Genomic DNA, 6,000 nt, shown 5'->3' with positions numbered 1-6,000 from the left:
ATTCATACCAAACATATGTTTTTCAAAACATATGTATAATTGGGAAAAGAAAAACTAACATCTTACATGAATTGATAAAAAAATAATACATAAATAAATAAAATGACAAATTAAATTTTGCTCTCCTAAACTATTGTCTCATGTCACTTTACCACATTGAACTAAAAATTATGACACCCAACCCCCCTCATCTATTAATTCTTTTCAATTTTGACCTTAATGAAAAAAAATACTAAAGAAGAAAAAAATAAAAACATAAAAAAGTGGTATATTTTTATATTTCTTATCTTTAATAAATATTTTTAAAAATCTTTTCAAAATATTTTCGTTGTTTAGTTTTCAATTTTTTTTATAACAAATTAAAAATTAATTAGTGATAAAGTGAAAAAAATATTATTACTTTTATTTTGGTACCCGGAAAACAATTATGAAAGTCGAAATTAGAAGTGATATTAGGTAGTAATAATTTAATGGGATAATGTAATTTAACTAATTGATGAAAGGGCATTTCAGTCATAAATATCTAAATTAAAAATAATAATAATAAATAGGAGAAATTAATTGTTATAATTTTTAATTGAAGAGAATATACCCGACAATAAATAAATGGGGAGTAATGTTAGGGATTTTAAAATTTTTATCAAATATTTTTTCAAATGTCTTATATGGGGTGGGTCCTACGTAAGTGTTGGGTCCGTATTTATATAAGACATTTGATAAAATATTTGATAAAAATTTTGAAGCATTTTTCATAAATGGGTAATATTAGATATACCAAATTTTTTATTAAATAATAACCAAATATCTTACATAAATGTGAAATTTACAAATTATAAACCCTACATCTATGTAAATTTTAATAACCCTACATCCATATAAAATATTTAATTATTTATTTAATAAAAATTTAAGAATTATAACATTTTTTCAAATAAATACTCTAAATAAGAGCATCTCCAATGCACTAGGCATATAATACTTGTTAGTTAAAATGCCTAGTGTGATTCACTTTTTTCAATTCCAATGCACTAAGCATATGATTAGGCATTTTGGCTTAACTCATATTCACTAGCTACATGTAGCTAGCCTTCAACGCTAGGCAAAATGTATTCAATCATTAGGATCATTTCCCTCCATCTTTGTTGTTGACGTGACATTCTATAAAATTAATAGTATTTGGATAAATAGCTAAAATAAAGAGCATGGTTGGAGTAAAAACATAAAACAGTTGATAGGCAAAATAAAATACATACTTTGTAGTAATATTTGGATAGGTAAAATGTCTACTACCGTTGCTTGAGTAGTTGAAGAAGAATTGGCCACGTAGTAGTTTAGTCCAGGGTGGGCCCCATCTGAGCTGAGGTGGGGACCCCATGAAAAAGTGCACGTGGCTGCCGACCGTCCTCCAATCCAGTGGAGCTTCCGATTCATGTTTTTATTTTAGGTCAAATTTGACTAAATTAAAAAAAGTACATTTATTTTTTTTTTTTATTTTTTTTTAAGTCACATTAATCAATATATTTTCTTTATTTTTTTTACACATAATACAAGAAAATTCAAAAAATATACTTATTTAGTCTTTCCAAACTTAGCCTTACTTTTCAATTCAATAGAGAGCTCCCATTCTCTGTGGCCCCTCTTCACCCAATATTTCTGTGAAGTATTTACGAATATCAGATGACGCGTGTGATACAGACAAAAAGTCTGAAAATAAATATTTTTTTTGTTTGAAAAAAACTTTATGATATTTTATTTTTAAAGGCGATGACATTTTCTGATTATTAATTACAAGTTAAATATTTCATAACAATAAACAATTAGAGTTTGGTGAATTATATTTTTCTTTACCATTTTTTCTTGGAAAATAGCAAGCTCGCTTTATAAAAGTAGAAAAAAAAATCCCACCTATAATGACTCTTGACTTTATTCTATAAAAAAGTAGAAGAAAATATTAAGGTAAAGTTGATCACTGTTGATGGTGATTATGATTCATGGGACTGGTGCATGAATCATTGAATCTTGAATGTGCCTAGTAGGTGAGTAGGTGTCCCGTGTTTTTTAATCCCTTTTTTGACCATGGTGGACTGTCTCTTGGCCTTGGCCCTGACCTTTTCGAAAGGCAAAGATTTGAGATATTCGTTTACAACTTACATTAAAATATTAGGAAACGTCTAATTTATTGGAAGTAAAGTAAGATTATTTTTTTTCATATTAATTGAATGAATTGTTTAGTGAGAAAAGTTACTAATACTTCTATTTATATATAATAAATACAATCAGGCCCCGTTTGTTTCCAGAGATGGAATGGAGGGGATTGATAGTGAGGGGATTGATAGTGAGGGGATTGTTAGTGAGAGTCGTTTGTTTTCAGAGATAGAATGGAGGGGATTGATAGTGAGGGGATTAATAATGAGGGGATTGTTAGTGAGGGGATTGATAGTGAGGGGATTAGTAGTGAAGGGATTGATAGTGAGGGGATTAGTAGTGAGGAATTGTTAAATTATTTTTATATAAAATAATAAAACAAATAAAAAAATATAAAAAATTAAAAATTATATTTTAAAAAAAATTCCAATATATAAAAAATAAAAAAAATAAAAAAATTTCTAATCCCCTCACTATTTTTCTAATACCATCTCTACCTCCTCACTATGAATCCCCTCCCCAAGGGTATTAGTAATACCAAGGTATTAGTAGTACCCTCCCTATCTCTCAAAACAAACAAGGTATTAGTAACACCAAGGTATTAGTTAGTCCCAAGGTATTAATAGTCCCAAGGCTATCTCTCAAAACAAACACCCCATATACTAATCACAGGTCATGTTTGATTCAAAAGACTAATAGTGAAGTATTAATAATCCTATTAAATTAGTGTAGGATTCACTATCCAATTGGATTAATATCCATTGGATTAATAATCCCACCCCTACCCCATTACTAATAATCCTACAAATTTGTTGGATTAATTATCCATTGGATTAATAATCCTAAACCAAAATGTTAAAACAAACATGAGATAATTGGGCCCACGGATTAATAATCCTAATCCCATGCTCTAATCCACCCAATCAAACATGCTAAGGTACTAATAATCCCAATCCCCTTGCTATAACCCAAAACAAACGGGGCCTCAAGGTGGGAAGAATAAGGTAGGAAGAGCAAAATTCGCTCTTGCTCCACTTTTTTATCAGAGGCGAAAAAAATTTACATGAGACAAGACAAAAAATTCAGAAGCAGAATAGCATAGAAGAAAATAACCATCACTATGCATGAGTCCCACACATTTTGTTTATACTAACAAGTCATATATATATTTTCATATTAACTATATATATTTAAATTAAATTGAAATTACATCTTAATTTGGTACATTATTTTTTTTAGGAATTTGAAATTGCGTCTTAATTTTTTTTATTCAAAAAAAAAAAGAAAAGAAAAGAAGAAATTGCATCTTAATTTGAGTCACATGTGATGCAGCTCATATTTCCATCCTATCACTTGTTTCAATTTTATGATTAGTTTTGTAATCAAACTTTTATAAAAAAAAAAATATAGGAGAATTGACTAGTAAATTCCTTTTTGTAGATTTGTAATCCAAAAAGTTCTAAATATTTTTTTCTGATTGAGTGGTCCCTTAAATTATTTGTTGACCGTTTTGCCATTATTAGTACAATTGGGAACATGTGACGTGGTTATGTATAGGGAAGGTGGTGGAGTATTTGTGTGTCACGTTGAAGTTCGGTTGTTTTTAATAAGTGCAATGTGGGACGTGAATTTTTTACTAATTATTTTTTGGCGTGTGACGTGACAACACGCAAAAATTCAATCAAATTTGGTCCACCACGTTTGGAGTGTCATATGTCACATTCAGGAAAAATACACTAATGAGTTTTTATATATGGGGAAGGTGGTGGGGTGTTTGTGTGTCACGTTATTCAAAAAAACGCAATTAGTAGCTTTGTAAAGTTTGGTTGTTTTTAACACGCGTAGTGTGAGACGTGAATTCTTTACTAATTGTTTTTTGGCGCATGACGTGAAGACACACAATTATTTTAATCAAATTGGGTACGTCACGTTAGAATGTCACATGTCACATTTAGGAAAAGTACATTAAGAAGTTTTTTATTTTTTTAGAGTGTCACAACATATCCTCCACGTTATCACATTTGAAAAAAAATATACTAAAGAGTTTTTTTTTTTTTTTGAGTGACACATCATACCTACCAAACTGTCACATATGAAAAAAGTACACTAAGAATGACCAAAAATTTTAGAGTATCATCATACCTGTCACGTTGTCTTATCGTTAGAGTGTTACATTAATACCTGCTACATTGAAGTATCACACCATACTTGTCACACATTCCAAAAAAAAAAAAAAATTCCACAATTAACTAGTGAGGGTATATCTGTCTAACCAATACTTATTCATGTTTGAAAAAGGACTTATTAGTCCCACACTACACTTAATAAAGATTCCTTAATCATCCATTCAAGCACATAAGACCAAATGGTATAGAAGTTTTCAAAATAGGATTTTTCTATAAATTTCCAAAAATATATTTGCATGCGCTTCGCAAGCTCATTTATTTGAGTTTTTTTTTTCTCACACTAACAATTTATTATTATTGTAGAAGGTTTATTTTCTTTGTTAATTAATAAAGATTTTAATTTATAAGTATATTTTCTTTTTAATTCAAGATTGTTTAATTTACTAATTAATTCAATTAATAAATTTTCTTCTTGTTGTGATTTATAGAAGACATTAACTTATTTACAACAGGTATCATTACATTCTAATTCTATTTTATCATTATCAGTATTATTACTAGGAAAATAATAGTCAGAGGTTCACTAGATGGGTTACTAGAGAATAATAATTAGGTTATGTTTGTTTGGCGGATTAGGTTAATTGGGATTGTTAGTGAAAAGATTGTTAATGTGGGAATTGTTAGTGAGGGGATTAAGTAAAAGTGTATTGGTTTTGATGATAGTGTGAGAGATGGTTAGTGATGGGATTGTTAAATTATTTTTATATAAAATAAATAAATAAATTATTTCTATATTAAAAAAAAGAGATTTTTATTGATAAATCATATTTAGAAGTGTTCTAACCCAAGAAGTACATGAGAAATTTTTTAACCTACTTAGTCCCGTGTATTTATACTTTTATTCCATAAAGTCATGATTTATACTATTTTCTTAGGCTCTTATGCTCTTAATATTGATATCTAATGTTGATATTTAATGTTGAGGGAGAAGAGAGAAGGGAAAGGATCAAGGCATATGGAATTTTATATACAAATTAAATAATATTGATGTTATTATTTTATATTATTATGTAATATGAATATATTTCTAATTGACAACACATTAAAAATAATGTGAACATTCTCTCTCATCTGATGTGAATATATTTTTAATTGACAACACATTAAAAATAATGTAAACATTCTTTCTTATCTGATGTGAACTTTAACATTACCTTTATCACAATGTCATCTGATGTGAACATTTACATTCACGTCATCTAGTGTAAATATTCATGTTATCACGTACAATCATGTTTATATTAAAATAAAAGTTGAGACTTGTGGTTGTGTAATTAGATGCAATGTTGATGTAAACCTTAATATCACCTTTATTACAACGTCATTTGATATGAACGTTCACATTCACGTCATCACGTACAGTTAACATTTGGATGTATGGGAACTACCAAAACATAATGACAATCAATAAAGAATCATGTTTAATTTTTTGTGTTAATATATATCAACATTAAAATAGTGATGGTAGTTAATGTATTTTTTTGGAGTGAAGATATGAGGAATAAGATGGTGATGAGAACTACCAAAACATAATAAAAATCAACATTAAATATCAACATTAATAGGGGTAAGAGAGATTGAGGGTGTTTTGGTCTTCTTACCTTAAATAGGACCTAATGGAATAGCCAAAAAGAATATGGGTTAGATGAAATAAAACTCTTAAAAAAGA

Source organism: Camellia sinensis, chromosome 4, assembly GCF_055761805.1.
Source record: "Camellia sinensis isolate YWXY chromosome 4, ASM5576180v1, whole genome shotgun sequence".
In the NCBI taxonomy this organism is placed as follows: domain Eukaryota; kingdom Viridiplantae; phylum Streptophyta; class Magnoliopsida; order Ericales; family Theaceae; genus Camellia; species Camellia sinensis.
This window is presented reverse-complemented; position numbering follows the sequence as displayed.